Below are 16,634 nucleotides of genomic sequence, written 5' to 3'. Positions count from 1 at the left end.
CATAAATGTCTAGTTGGAGTATATCTCCTATATTATCTTGTGTATCATCTGGAGCCTTGCTTTTGGATTCAACTGAGATAGGTGTAGAAGGCTTATGCATTCTAAATACCTCAGATAGTCTCTATTTAGCAATAGTTATGGGTGCAATAGAAAAGATTTTGGCAAGAACTATACAACTGAGACTTAATGCCAACCCTTACTGGTGGTTTCCAGTAAGGCCTCACACATTAATAGTCAGAACCAATGCACTCAAAAATAAGGAGATGAGCTCCTAGCATGTAATTGTGTCAGGTGGATATTTGCAGAATGTACCAAGAGGATATGAATATGTACAGAATATGCTCCATAATTCATGCAAACAGCACTGGCAAGAAAACTCACCGTTAATGGTGTGTAGATACTACACTACTGTGACAGGGCTGGATAATCCCTACATAGCTATGTAGGGTTGATTTATTTAAAAAAACCCTCAAAACCCAAGCCCCAGAGGTGAGGGTCTGGTATCGGTGAGATTGCCCTCTTTTCCTTTTGTTAATTACCTCTGGGTCTTTAGCCGTTCCTTGTGCTGACACAATGCCTGGGGAAAGCTAGACTAGCTCAGAAAGGATCGGTCACTGGTTACAATGCTAGCTGCATTCTTGGAAAAAACAGGTTCAGTTCCCTGTTCTACCATCGACTTTCTGTGTGACCTTGGGGAAGTTAGTAAGGCCCAGAACCTCAAAGCAATGTAGCTGGAAAAATAAGGAGATTTACACAAGAATGAAGGCAAAGTTATCCAATGTCATTGTGATCCCTGCATTGTGATATGCTTCTGAAACTTGGCAAATGCTAGAACCTCACAACAGGAAACTTAAAGCATTCTAGCAGAGATGCTTGCAAAGAGTAGTTGGTGTCCACTAGTGGAACAAAGTAACCAATGCTGATGTGTTACAAAGGTCTAGCCAGCAGACTGTAGAGACAATGATTTGAGAAAGAAGGCTGATGTGGTTTGGACATGTTATATGGCAATATAAAAAAACAGTATTCCTAGCCAAGCTCTTCACCGGATATGACCTGGGGGAAGATGGAAAAGAAGAGGACAACGTATAAGAAAACCATTGAAAAAGATGTTGCTGTTATGCAAACAGACTATAATGGACCAAGAAATGTGCCTTTAGATAAGAGGTGGAAAGACTGGGTTACCTGATGTCACAAGGCATGAGAGCATCTAATATAATAATAATAGATCCTCATAGGTATTTAGGAGCCTAGTTATGTGCCTACATACCTTTGAGGTTCTGGGTCCAAGTCTTTCTGAGCTAAATCCACAAAGGGACTTGGGTGTTACAGTGCCTAATTCCTAGGTGCCCTGTCATGTAGTTGAAATCATAGCTATGGATTAGGTGCCTAGGCTCCCTATGCAATGCCTGGGGAGAGTTAGGCACTTAAGAAAGGGATTCAAAGAAGCCAGCAAGCTGAGTGGGTGGCTGCCTAAGATAGCCAGTAGGAAATCCAGAGAAGAGTGTGACCTAAGCCCTCTCATGGAGTTAGGTGCCTAATTCTGGGCCAAAGGGATTTTCACCTGTGATCAGCTAAGTCAGGTGGAGCGGGGAAGGTATTGGTGGTGATGCTGTTGCTGTTACTGTCACTGCCACTTCCACTTCCTTCCTCTTTCTATCCAATAACACCATGGTTAGAGTACTCACCCCATGTATGGGAGACCAAGATTCAAATCTCCTCTCTGCCTGATCTGGCTTGGACCCAGGTCTCCCATCTTCCAGTTTAGTGTCTCGGCTGTTGGATATAAAAGTGGCGCCCCCACCCCCCTTGGTTGCCTTTTATGTGGGCTCAGTGTGCTCTGTGAACACCTATGACCGGGCCCCACAGAGGCACCCAGGCGGGGCAACACCTCATTTGAGAATTCAACCAGGGCTGAGGCATGAGCTAAGCATCAAGCAGCTCGGTGATGTCAAAACTTAGGTGACTGTGCACGTGCTTCAAGCAGAAATTTAGGGGAATTTACCAGTGGAGACTTGGGTGTCTAGGGATTTTAAGCATCTATAGAATTTTTTTGAAGCCCTTAATGGTGCCTAAATGTTAAACTTACACACCTAAGATGGCAGTTAGGTGCTTCAGTGCCTTTGTGGATCTAGCCCTCTGTACTTCCCTCTGTAAAATGGGTGTGTGATGGGTTGGATCACAGAAACCCCCTTGGGAGCTGCCAACTGATGTGCCAAGACTACTTCTGCCCTTGCTTTCCCTGCGAGCTCAGGACCCCAGCACCGTCTTGCTGAGCCAGATATGCCTGTCTGCTCCAACACAGATCCAGGGTCTGAATTACTTGCCCCAAACAGCTGCAGGCTTGACTGAAAGCAACTTACAAAAGTGTTCTTGTCTTTAACACTCAGATGTTCAATTCCCAATGGGGTCTAAACCCAAATAAATCCATTTTACCCTGTATAAAGCTTATACAAGGTAAATTCATAAATTGTTAGCCCTCTATAACACTGATAGAGAGAGATGCACAGCTGTTTGATTTCCCCCCCCCCCAGGTATTAATACATACTCTGGGTTAATAAGTAAAAAGTGATTTTATTAAATACAGAAAGAAGGATTGAAGTGGTTCCAGGTAGTAAGAGAACAAAGTGAATTACCAAGCAAAATAAAATAAAACATGCAAATCTAAGCCTAATACAGTAGTACAACTGAGTACAGGTAAAAATCTCACCCTGAGAGATGTTTCAGTAAGTCTCTTTCACAGACTGGATGCCTTCCTAGTCTGGGCACAATCCTTTCCTCTGGTACAGCCATTGTTCCAGCTCAGGTGGTAGCTAGGGAAGTCCTCATGATGGCTCTTCCTTTGTTCTGTTCCACCCACTTATATATCTTTTGCATAAGGCAGGAATCCTTTGTCCCTCTGGGTTCCCATCCCTCACTGGAAAAGCACAAGGTTAAAGATAGGAGTACTTGTGGCACTTTCAAAAGCTTATGCTCATATAAATTGGTTAGTCTCTAAGGTGCCACAAGTACTCCTGTTCTTTTTGCGGATACAGGCTAACACGGCTGCTACTCTGAAACAGATTAAAGGTGGCTTCCAGTTCAGGTGCCATGATCACATGTCACTGTGAGACTTCATTACCCCTTGCCAGCGCACACGTATACAGGGAGACTTACAGGTAAAACAGAGCCATCTGCAGTCAATTGTCCTGTTAATGGGAGTCAAGAAGCTTCCAAACCACCATTAATGGCCCACACTTTGCATAATTACAATAGGCTCTCAGAGTTATATTTCATATTTCTAGTTTCAGCTACAAGAGTGATACATTTATACAAATAGAATGAGCACACTCAGTAGATTATAAGCTTTGTAATGATACCTTACATGAGACCTTTTGCATGAAGCATATTCCAGTTACATTAGCATATTTTCATAAAATCATATAGAGTGCAACGTCACAGGGGGTATTGGTGAGGATCAACATGTTAAAGAGCATGGGATGCTCAGATACTATGGGAATTGGGGGAGGACTGCAAAAGTACCTTAGATAGACTATAGTGATGGCGCTGTGTATGTCCTCTAGGACTCAAACCCACATGGCCTGTTCCATTGAAGTCAGTATCAATCTTTCTAATGGGTGTTAAACTGGTGTCACAGAGAATGAAAATGGCAACGTGGGTTAGCAACATGGAGAAGGAGGGAACTCATAATCTTCAGCTCCTCTCTACAAGGGTGTTGTCAAACCCATACCTTGTATTCAAGTGAGGTCCGAAGCTAGATCTCAGTCTCCCAGATTATGTGCTGGAGGAGAGGTGTACAGCATGCAGGTAGCCTGCCTGTCTGAGTATCTATCTGATTATCACATGGTTGGAAAAAAAACATAGCCAGCATGGAGGACTGAACACCAAAGCACTCCATTTAGTTTAATGGACAGAAACACTTTCCCCATTGTTGTTCAGCTCCCACTGCAGAGCTGTGGGAGAGCAGTGTCAAGAGAGGCAGCCAGTTTAGAATTCTCAGGGAAGAAGTAAAGGGGTGTGTTGGGGTGTCTGGTGATGTGAGGCAGTTAGAGGAAAATTTTTCCATTTTCTTCTCCCTGTCCAAACCCTAGAGGGTTAGGGTTGAGGACAAATCCCAGTGCTATGTGCCTATATGGCATGCTCTAGGAATACTGTACAGGATTGACTTTTCCATAAGAAAGGTAATTTCAGGGGCCTAAATAGGTTTGTACTAATATTTGCATACCTAATGCTGTTGTAAACTGTTCTAGCCTCTAATTAAACAACTGGTGTTGTATCGGTTGCTACATGATATTTTTGCTTTAATGAGCCCTGGCTTTTTTGTTTGCCCCAATTGCCAGGAGACGAAACATTCCCTTAGGGATTCCAGGACTTTCACTTGTATTTGGCTCATACCCTTTCTCCTCAAGGGACTCTTTTTATTTTCCTCTTCCATCTGTATTTGTGGCTCACAGCTTGAGGGTCTGCTTGTATTTTTCTGGCTCACCTTGTCCCTCTGAATTCACCCTATATAGGGGAGGCACTGATTTCTTATTTAGAAACACAAACCCCACCACACACTCTTTCTATGTGATATTCCCTGGTTCTCTCTAAATATGTGCTTTGTTTTGTAGGAACCAATTATGATGCATTCCAGTTAGTACTAGTTGATGTCAGTCGAGCCAGTTAAGGCCATTTTCACTCACTGGTCCAATTCTGCAGCATTTAAACAATTAAAAAAAATATAACTCTGCACCTGGTTATATCAGAAGTTTCCTTCTGCAGTACATCCCTGATATAAGATTCAATTACAGTTAAGGACCCTGGCAATCCATCCATCACAATCTGTGCTATGCGTTCTCCTTGTACAAGTGGGAGTGGCTGCACCTGGACTTAGCTGCTTCTGTGTTGGAGCCTCAGACACCTCCATTTTGGATTCTTTCAAGCACAGTCCAAGTGCACAGCATGCTCAACTGTATGAAAATTCAAAAGAGAGGCACCTGGGCTGCAGCATGGGGATAGGAAGGTGCTATAGGACCCAGTGCATTTTGGGAAAGGAAGGAAACTGATTAGACCCCTACCCCCATTGGACACTACTGCAAATGGAGCCCCTGGAATGCTAATTTGAATACAAGCCAGTGGGGGTAGGGTTATGGGAGAGTTCTGAAAGCACTACTTACCAGAGACTAGGCAATCAGATGGTAACCTTTCTGTATCCTCAAGCAGTTTAACAAGGAAATTGGTTTCTCACCATTAGTTTCAATCTGATGCAAACTAATTCACTTTCCATAAAGCCATGCTAGTAGAAAGAGAATTGATAGCTATTAAAACACATCAAAAGGTTACCAGGTTACATTCTCCAAGCAAGCAAGACACAGTTTAAGATTAGCCTATTCTCCTCACCTTCCCCTCCTCAAAGCCTTTAAATGTGGGTGTGACATTACTGACATAACCTGTGACTGTATAGATCATTGTTGCAAGCCGTTATATTTTTGCAGCAAATATTGTACAAAGGTTGTCATGTAAGGTGCCTATGGAAAGGTTATGATTTGTTGGTTATGATTATGCTATCTGTATGGGTGTATCATTTTTATAGTTGAAGTTATGAATATTGGCTATGTACTTGTATATCAATGTGTTTTGATTCTAAGTAGTCTCAGTGAAGCATTTGATCGGTTTCTTGAGAAGGGAATATTCTCAGTAAGTGCCCAATCAAGAAACACTTAAATGACAATGGAGTTTGGGAGATGCCAATCCAAATCTGAACTATCAAACTAACATGTAAACAATGGCATCGGCCTGTAAAGAACTGAGTCATGCATCGACATGTGGCTTGCCCATATGACTCCAGGTTCCATCTCCCTGCTGTGATTATCCACAGGGCAGAGGATTTAAAAAGGCTGCTGCATCTCCTCCACTTTGTCTTCAATCCTGCTTCTTGCCTCTGGAGGAAGTTTGCTACAAACTGAAGTGCAGAATAAAGGACTGATTGACCCATCCCAGCTGTGGATATACTCCAGAGACTTAATTTGAACCTGCAGTTTATTCCATCACTGCTACAAGCCTGAACCAAGAACTTTGTTATTACTGTATGTAATTGATTCCATTTAACCAATTCTAGCTCTCATCTATATCTTTTTCCTTTTATGAATAAACCTTTAGATATTAGATTCCAAAGGACTGGCCACAGGGTGATTTGTAGGTAAAATCTAACTTGTATATTGATCTGGGTCTGGGGCTTAGTCCTTTGTGATCGGGAGAACATTTTTTCTTTTACTGGGGTATTGGTTTTCGTAACCATTCATCCCCATAATGAGTGGCACTGGTGGTGATACTGGGAAACTGGAGTGTCTGAGGGAATTGCTTGTGTGACTTAGGTTAATTAGTGGGGTAAAACCAAAGTCCTCTCTGTCCGTCTGGTTCGGTTTGCCTTAGTATGCAAAGGAACCCCAGCACTGGGCTGTAACTGCCCTGCTTTAAGCAATTTGTCCTGAATTGCTACTTTCAGTTGTGTCCCACCAAAGGCAGCATCGTTACAGTGGGATTCTGAATTCAAGGAAAGGAGAACTGAGTTAGTCCTTATTTAATATTTCACTTTTGTGCAGTAGCTAACCCTTTCCTAATTTACCTCAATTTATCAATATTACATCATTTTATGGCCAGACTGTGTTTTTGCACTTGGCTTCCTGGATTAGTCAAAGGCATTATTTTTTCTTTTGGCCATAATTCATCTATATTTGAAGTGATGGAAGTGTTAACAATACTCCATCCCAAATGGACTATGAACACACTTACTTTGAAAGCTGAGACAGATGTTTTAGCCACCAACCTATGCCATCTTTGCTGAGTGCCCATGGATGTTTGTGTTGTTTTGGATTCAAGCAGGTTCTCACATTTTTCTATTTACACAATCACAATATACTGCCTATCCCTAAAATTAATAATGAAAAGATCCAAGTGGAGTTAATAAGGTCAAACTAAGACCTGCATAGAATGGAATTCTGGCTTATTGATCTGTTAAGTTTTGCTTCTTTGCTAAATGCATAATCTCTGTCTTATACTTACTATCTGTATTGCAGCAGCATCTAGATGTCTCTTGTACTAGATACTGTACATGCATATAGTAAGAGCCAATCCCTGCCCTAAGAGCTTCAAACTAAATAGACAAGACAGACAAAAGCTTTAAGGGAAACAAGGCACTGAAAGGTGAAATGACTTGCCGGGTCACACAGCAAATTAATGATAGAGCCAAGAAAATACCCATTTCTAATGAGTCTCAGTCCAGCATCCTATCTACTGGATTACAAATCCTCTCATCCAGTGTTATCAAGATTGAGCATAAACTTTAAAGAAACTAAACATTATAGCAAAAAAATATCAGTAGTGTAATTATGATGCTCAGTAAAGCAGGCTTGGATTAAGCAGCTGCAAGGCAGAGATAAAAATGGGAACTCATGTAAGATTCTACTGGAGAGAACACAAAAATATTTTAATTGAGAGTAATACTAGATGAACGCCAGAGAAATTTTGCCCCAAGGCATTACTTTGGTTCTGAACTCAGGGTGTAGCAGTAATTTCTACCTGCCAGACCCCTTATAATTAGCAATGTCTGAAAGTTTATTGGGAAAAAAGAAATTTGTCACCCAATCAAATGGTACTTTTTATAGCTGTGTTCTTATATTACAAGTTAGAACCAACTTCTCAAGCCAACAGATATGGCTTTGGGTTTGCCCAATCTATAGTCAAATTGCAAGTAACTATCTAATTGCAAGATAAAGCACTGAGACTAAAGAACAAGAGCAACTCTGACTGGCAGGTGATTGTTACAATTCATACCTTGCTGTTGCTGACATATAATACATTTGTTCTGCTAGAAATAGCTGTATCAGCATCTCATGTATATTGTTATTGGAACCTTATTAATATTTATACAAAAAGAGCACTGCTCACAGGAATAACATATACATTTTCATCTATTGGATAGCGCCCCATCAGTATCATTATTTGCTGAGTCCAATATTCATGGCATAATGTGCATTTATCATCAGGGGCATCATTTGCTATGTGGTAGGAGGGCAGTTGCTTCCCTCCTCCCCAGCCTTGAGTCGGACCCCAGACTTTTGGGCAGCTGCCTAGTGTGGCACACTTGGCCCGGCTGCCTCTCTATCATGACAGAGGGGCAGCTGGGCCAAACCTGTCATCCTAGGCCTCTGAGGAAGATGTCAGCACACTGAAGTTTTGCCTAAGTGGCAGATTTTCTTGAGCAGCCTCTGGCGCTGCTCTCCTCTCCCTGCTGGTTGGACAGGAAGCAGCAGCAGTGGCCTGGGCAAGAGGTGAATGTGGAGTGAGCTAGGCCCTGATCCTGCCCCAGGCCAGTCATGGTTGAGACACATGATCCCCAGATTGCCCCCCTTGCACCCTGGGATAGGACTGGCACACCACCTTCCATCTTGCTCCACCTATGAGCAGCCATGGCTTCAGCAGGGAAGTGGACGCAGGGATGCTGACATAACTCCGCCCCCCACCTCCACCCTCAATTTTTCTGAAATGATGCTCCTGTTTATGATGTTTATTGCGGTACTGCCTAGAGGCCCATTGTGCTAGGCACTGTACAAATATAGAATAAGAGAAACAGTCCCTGCCCAAAGAGCTTACAATCTAAATAGATAAGAGAGACACAGGGTCCAGGAAAAACAAGAGTTTCATTCAAAGACAGCTGTTCCCATTGAAGGAAAGTGGATCTTTGTAGAAATAACATTGCCCCATGCCCCACAAATTGTTGTGCTGCATGGTGTGTGTGTGTGTGTGCGCACGCATGTACACACGCACACACACCTTTTTACTTACGAACAAATCAGCATCAAACACACAAAGTGTATGAAAGACTGGTGCCCTAGCCAGAGTGACCACAAGTGATGGCATCACAGCAGGCATTGTGTAGCTAAATTACCAGATCTGGCTCAATCCTGTTAATCCACAAATCCAAGGGGTAGCCTCAGGGCTGGCACCACGTAGGGTAAAAGCATGCACCCCTTTCTGCGTCAGTGGAAAGAGCACGGTGTGCTGAGGTGTTTTTGTCTATCCGGGTGACATGGCCAAAGAGCATGCAACACAGCTTTTACAATAATGAATGCCTGGAGGAAAGCTAGATCGCTGTGAGATTGGAATGCTGCTAGCTGCTCCAAGTCTGCCTGTAAGATGGTCCAGATTTCTAACTCATAGAAATACAGGTAGTACACAGGTTTGATAGATCCTGAACTCTGTCTCAGCACAAAGGTGTTATGAACAAAGAAGTTTACTTAATAGATCTATACATTGCTCATAACTGTAGTGTCTGATTACAGCCCACTGTGTGCCTAGATAGGTAATTAGGAGGTAGGGATATTGATTCTTCTTATGAACTTTTATTACGTGACGTAAAAGCACCTTCACAAGTTTCCCAGCTCCCTGCTGAGAGGAACAGTCTTGTGTTTCTCAATAGTCCATACAGTACTTCAATTGCAGCAAGCCCAAAAGGTGATCTCAGGCAACCTTCATCAGCTGGAAGAATAGTAGCCATGGGATAAAAGGTGAAAGACAAAGCGAATAAAAATAGATTGATCATGAGTGAGGCCCTACCAAATTCATGGCCATGAAAAACACATCACAGACCACGAAAACTGGTCTTTTGTGTGTTCTTACCCTATACCATACAGATTTCACAAGGGGATAACAACATTTCTCAAATTAGGAGTCCCAACCAAAAGGGAGTTGCAGGAGGGTCACAAGGTTATTTGGGGGGCGGAGGCACAGTATTGCCTTCAGATCTGGGTGTCTGGAGAGTGGTGGCTGTTAGCTGGGCACCCAGCTCTGAAAGCAGCACCCTACCACCAGAACAGGGAAGTAAGGGTGGCAATACCATACCATGCCATCCTTACTGCTGTGCTGCTGCTGGTGGCAGCTCTGCCTTCAAAGCTGGGCTCCCTATAATAACCTTGCAATGCCCACCCCCCCACCTCCAACTCCTTTATGGGTCAGGACCCCTAAAATTACAACACTGGGAAATTTCAGATTTAAATATCTGAAAAAATGAAATGTACTATTTTTAAAATCCTGTGACCATGAAATTGACCAAAATGGACATGAACTTGGTACGGCCCTAATCATGAGGATTCCAATAGGAAAAGTCTCAAGTGAGTTATGTAGTCTGTCTTCTATGTGTACCCCAGTGAGATTAAAACCATGGCCAGATATTTGGTCCTTGTTTATGCTGCAGCAATTTCCATACTCATATATTTGCAATCTTTTCAAACTATGGGGAATTATTGACAAGAATGAAAATGTTACAAGGGTTTTGGTTTGCTTCTTCCTTGTGCAGACTGTTTCTGAGGTTGTGTTGGTTGCCTAGGAAACTGCTGAAGAAGGAATTCAATTGAATCTGTTCCCAGACTGAACATCAGCATTGTGGGCAGAGTGTCAATTGATAGACATGTATGTGTGTGCACACCCACAAAATGTATACACTGGATGCTTTGGCCAAGATCCACAAAGGTGTTTAGGCTCCTAACTTCCAGTGATGTCAAGGTTTTTGTGGATCTGGGTCTGATTTTTTTTTTTATTTGTAATAGCCAAGAATCCTGAACATTCATGTTATGTTAGCTGTGGTAATTCCCTATTACATTTTTCTTTCTAAACACGGTCTGTGGCCAAGATTTAAAATAACGGGTGCTTACAATTAGGCTCCTATAGCCATATTTAGATACCTAAACGATTTAAAAAAGTGTTCCACTATGGATGCTGCTGGGGGCTAAGCACTTCTGAAAATCAGGCCACATTTTCAGGCATCTAAATAAATTTTTAAAACGCCTGGCTTCTATCCTCAGTTTATATATATGAAGGAACAAGTGAAACAAGGTTACAATAAGAAGACTGCTCAAGATTACAAAAGCCAGTGTCTAGCCAATTTGGAAATATAATGAAGATTTCTTGACTCACAGTTCCGTGCGCTAACCATTGCAGCATCATATCTCCTTAAAGAGATTTTTTTTTTTTTATAAACATCCAGTCCTCACAGGACCAAGATCATTATCTTGGCAACATAAAGCAAACACTCTAGCTGTAGGTGTAACCACACAATTAGAATATGCTGAATTCACAGGTATTAAATTAGCTATCGCAGAGGTTGCTTATCGTTAAACCAATATTGTTAAGTACCACAGTATTTTAAGTACCATAGAAATATATTGAACATTATCAGGAAAAATTAATAATACAAACTTGAATGTATAAAGGCTTCAGCATTCAAAAACCGCATTCAAAAAGTCGGTTCTCAAGCTGATGCAAAGATCTCTGAGCAATCCCTTGATAATAACCTATGTTTTGCTACTGCAAATGTTGTAATAATAATAATAGCGTGGCAAAGACTGCGGGGCAGATCCATGATAATTTACACCAGCTGAAGATCTGCCCAGGAGCCTCCTAGAAGGTTCCCAACTTGCAAGGAGGAAGCTCCACTAGAGCAAATTGAGAGACTCAAAATTAGTGGCCACTTTTGAAAATTTGTGCTTAAGTGATATACCCAAGGTCAGAGCAAGCCAGTGTCAGAGACAAGGACAAAACTCAGAAGTCTTGACTCACAGTTTTATTCTCCAACCAGTAGGCAATGCTCCCTCCTTTAGGTGTAAACACCAGAACAAGATTTGAAGTGAAGTCAGCTACTTTACAACACGTTTTATATTATTGTTTTAAACAAACAAAACACATTATTGTTCACTGGCCCCATCTGACAGCTCTGTAAGTATTACATTTGTTACTTGATCATTACTCTTGATATAGTGATACTGTGACCAACAGGCCATCAATCTGATGATACAGTTACAAGCACATCTAGCCCCAGATTCCTATTTCCTTTCCCCCAAGCACTACTTTCAGCATTGTGAATCTGTCATCAATTTTATAAGTGGTCTTGATGGTTTCTGCACCATTCATTTTAGACTTATTAAACTGAAAATCATTTCATGTTTCTTAGAGCAGCTGGAGGAAATATTGGGTCAGTATCTCTGGGGTGCTTGAAACAAATCTGAGGCTCCCTATCAGGTCTTTAAATTTCCCCAAATCTTGAGCCATGTCTTCTGGTGGGTTTAGTTCCACAAGGAGTGAGGGGATAGGTAGGGAAGGATCTGTGATATGGTTAGAACAGGAGCACATACTTGGCTGGGTGGGGGCTAACTGTGGATAGAATCTGTGTTGTGCTCCTACTAGTGCTAACATACAAAGAGAGAAATCCTGATATCCCAGGGGGCTAAAGTATCATCATCACAGGGACACCTCTGAGCACAGATCAGTTCTACACTTCTATATCCCACAGCACACGTAGCAAATCTCATGCTAGCATTTCTACTTTTCTTGTGTGTGGTCAGTCTCCATGATTCAAAGGCCTCATGTCTGCAGGATTCGGCAGCTATTGGTGCTGCCATTAACAAGAAGCAGATTCATCCTACTTGTGGCTGAAATAGGAAAAACTGGTCTTTTCACCTAAGCAAGCATCAACCAACATTAATCATGTAAGAACTGGAAACAGATGTGGGTGGAACAATTGAAGAAAAAAAAAGGGCAATACATGCTCTACTGCTATGCAGCAGTTTTCAACAGTAGCAGTGGCAGTATGATATATTCCCTTGTAAGGCTTTCTCCACATCTAGGTCACTTGATCCCTCCCCAATCACCTGGCCATGCAAAATGAGGTCATTTCTACACAACTCCATATCAACAACATTGTTTGTTTTTTAAGTGCAACTTGAACTATTTATATTATTTCTACGTTAAACAAATTACCTGTTCTTGTAATAGCTTTTTTTATTTTCAAAGCAATGTAAGCCTTTAGTTTATTAATTTGCTATGGTAGGAAACAATAAATCACTAAAAAGCACAATTTAACAATTGGAAAGATTATATTTTGCATAAACAATAATAGATTAAGTAATTTATTCAGGAAAGCAGTGTGCACTTGAGTTCCTAAGACTGATGTTTTCAACCTACTGGTCTTTGCCATCCATTCTGGGAGATGTGATAGCTTTCTTGTGAGTTCACAAAATGCCTGAATTTTCCTTTTAAAATGTATGCATATATAAACAAATGTGATCAGTTGCAGCAAGTGCTAAGCATATCACCCAAGTTCAGTGGTTCCCAATGCTGTGTACAGATTATATATGGGATGTGAAATGGGAGCCTGACTGCAGAATTCCAGATGACAATGGATCCGTGAGTTTAAATTATGAGAAACCTATTCCAGTACAGAAGGCCTAGCTGCAACATATCTTCAATTAATTAGGATCAAGAGAGGTCTAAATCCAGAGCCTCAAAGGTTATTTACGTGATTTCAGTGATTTCAAATGAAAATGGGCACCTAAATATCTTTGAGAGTGTGGGAACTGCTTGTTAGAGTACCAGATGGGGAGTCAGGAGACCTGGGTTCTAGTTGTAAGTCTAGTACTTGCTCATTGTGTGGTACTGGGCAAGTTCATTGCATGATTTCAATTTCCCCATCTATAAAATGCTGATAAAAACATGTCAATTTTTGTATGAAAAGTGCTGTATCAATGAAAAATCTGTCAATCATTACATAGGTACAGATAAGAAACAAGTTCAATATTTTTAGACTGAATGTAGTAGTATGCAGCAAGTTGGAGGTTTTCTGTTCCTTAAATGTTTCCCAAGGGATTAAATGGTATCAATATTCTGGTTTATTTTTCTGGTCCAAAAATACACAACACCCCCCCTCCCCATCCCCCAATGCGTGCGCGCGCACACACACATACAACCTGCTTTTAGAGTCTCTTCCTTAATAAAAAGCACAAGAAAAAGAAAAGTTGAAATTAAAATTTAGGACAAACAATTGGGTGATTCAAAGGCATTATCCTGCCTCTGAATTAGGAGATTGTAGTGAATAGAGGAATGTGGTGATATAAAGACTTTCCAGTCCCAGTCCTCCTCCCCCACTATCCTGCAGTGTTTAGTCGTGATACAAAAGAAGAAACAAAGGGCATTACTCTTATTTACCTAATAATCTCTGTGATGTATTCCCCGGGAGCTGCCACCTGGAACTGCAGTACCACTGAGATCCCCAACCCACTAGCTTGGGCTCCCTTACACTGTACTGCTGGGACCAGCTTACACTTTCACCAGCACACATACAGGTAGGGACACACCCTGCTGTAGTTACATGTGGACGCGGTGATCAGCTCTGCATGGGAGGGATTCAGCTAAGGAACTTCCCAGTTACTCAGGCATTCCCCTCCCCCCTACCAGAGTGTAAACCTAAAGTTATACTGTCTTGCACTGCACAGGAAACTGTACAGCATCAGCTCATGAAATCCATCCCTTCTGTCAATGTGGAGAGAAATATACAACAGCTATCTGTCTCGAGTTATGACTCCCACCCACTGGTTTTAGACAAAAGCAAAAACAAGTTTATTAACTACAAAAGACAGATTTTAAGTGATAGGAAACAGATCATAGCAGATTATCTAGCAAATAAACAAAACATGCAAAGTAAACCTAATTTACTACATATATAGGATATGAATAGCAAATCCTCACCGTAAGTGATGATACAAGCAGGCTGCAGATTCTTAAACTTGCTTACAGTTTAGAATCCACAGATGTTCCATTCACAGACTAAAAACCCATTTAGCCTGGATCCAGCACTTCCCCCAGCTCAGTCTTTGTTTCTCAGGTGTTTCTAGGAGTCTCTTTGGGTGTGGAGTCAGTGAAGAAGCACATGGATGTCACTCCCCTGCCTTACATAGCTTTTGCATAGGGCAGGAACCCTTTGTTTAAAAGCTTAGTTCCCATGCCAGTCAATGGAAAAAAACCTGATATCCCAAGATGGAGACCAGTACCAGGTGACCAGGTGACATGTTCCTGTAGTGTCACAGCAGCCATGTGTTGAAGGCTGCCTGCAGCATCCTCAGGAAGGCCCCGGTTAGGAGACATGTTTCTTCTGAGGCCTATTGTTTTCTCTAATGGCCCCTCAACCTGAATGGGCCCTTCCCAGCCAGCCATCTAGACCAGGGGTGGGCAAACTACGGGGACGTGCCGGGGATGGAGGTCAGGGGCTTGCACCACTCTGTCTGCCCAGCGTTCCCGCTGGGGACTGGGGTTGGGGGCTTGCCCTACTCCTCCCACCCGGCGCTCCCCAGGCCCTGACTCACAATTTTCTTGATGAGCACCATCTTTTAGCACGCAGAGTCACACTGTGCAGGCATGACTTCACCACACTGCTTCTCGGATCGGAACCCTGCCCCTTCATGGCAACCTCCCCCAGGCGGCAGTGCACCCAATCCACTCCGTCTCCTACGGCCCCAACCTTGAGAGCCTCAAAGTCGCCCAGGGGCCGCACTCGTCCCAACTAGGATGCCTCCACCTATGGCAGTGCCTGGTACAGCTGCCTTGGTGTCAATGTCGGCAAGGCTCCTAGGAGTTCCTGGTACCGTCCCTGTAGAGCGCCCCCGCTTCCCCCCCCCCGTGCCATACCCTATGGAGTCCTCCTCCCCCACTGGGCATTCATGGCCCACCACACAATTTCCATATCCAGATGCGGACGGGAGGCCAAAAAGTTTGCCCACCCCTGATCTAGACTGAGATCCTTTTGCCTAGTAGGTGTAAAAGGTGTAAACACATTTGTAATACAGATATATAGTCAATATTCCTAACTTCAGAAACAAAAATGATACATGCATACAAATAAGATACTCACATTCAGTAAATCCTAACCTTTCAAATGACATCTCATATGACTTATCTTGCATAAAATAATCATAATCATATCATAATAATATCACCACGATGAATATGGGTTGCAGTTAGGGTGACCAGACGTCCCAATATTTGGGTGGTTGTCCCGCATCCCGACCGATCTTTGGTCGGGATGCAATTTGTCCCGATATTTCGCTCTGCCGACAGAGCAAAAAAAAAAAAAAAAAGCCAAATGCTGCTCCCCTCCATAGGTGCCTATATTTTCTTCATCTCATCTGCTCACCCTACTTGCAGTGTCACACTCCCCTCTACCTTTAACACATTATACTTAAGAGCCCTGTGGCGCTAGAAAGCTTGTCTCTTTCATCAACAGAAATTGGTCCAGTAAACGATGTTACATCCCTCCCAGCTTGTCTCCACACACACACACAGGCACTCAGCTCATATAAGGCATGTCACTTAGCTGGCACAGCTTGTTACAGAAGGGAAATCTTTCCTCCTTCAGTTCTAATTTGTGAATATAGCTGGATCCTTCTTGACTGTTATGCGCAGGACTCATCGTGGAGGGTGCAGAGGGGGGGCTGTCTCGCTCGCTGCACTTAGCCAGGGCTGGGGGAGAGCAGGGCGCTGCTCCTCACCCAGCTCCTACAGCGCTAGTCTTGCTCTGCACAGGGGCACTGCGGGGCTGGGGGGGCAGGAGGCGCTCGCTGCCCTCACGCTGTGACAAGCCCCCTCCCTGCTGCTGAGGCTGCAGCGCCCCACTCTGCCCCCCGCGACAGCGCCCTCCTGCTCCCCCCGCGCGGCAGACAATGCAGCCCCCACGCACTGCTAGGCCCCGCCCCGACATTACATCACCCGCCTGAGAAGGGCTGCGGGGAGCGGGAGTGCGACTGGAGGGGGCGGGGCCCCGTGGCGCGAGGGGC

The 16,634-nt window shown here is 43.2% G+C and overlaps 1 protein-coding gene across 1 annotated transcript in view; it reads left to right on the top strand.

Moving 5' to 3' along the window:
* Nucleotides 1–16,634, top strand: part of LOC115646466 (tubulin beta-2 chain) — a 29,014-nt gene that overhangs the window by 9,100 nt on the left and 3,280 nt on the right. The gene's annotated exons all lie outside the window — the stretch shown is intronic.

Source organism: Gopherus evgoodei, chromosome 2, assembly GCF_007399415.2.
Source record: "Gopherus evgoodei ecotype Sinaloan lineage chromosome 2, rGopEvg1_v1.p, whole genome shotgun sequence".
In the NCBI taxonomy this organism is placed as follows: domain Eukaryota; kingdom Metazoa; phylum Chordata; order Testudines; family Testudinidae; genus Gopherus; species Gopherus evgoodei.
The sequence above is the reverse complement of the archived record's forward strand: the minus strand, read 5'-3'. Positions and strand labels throughout refer to the sequence as shown.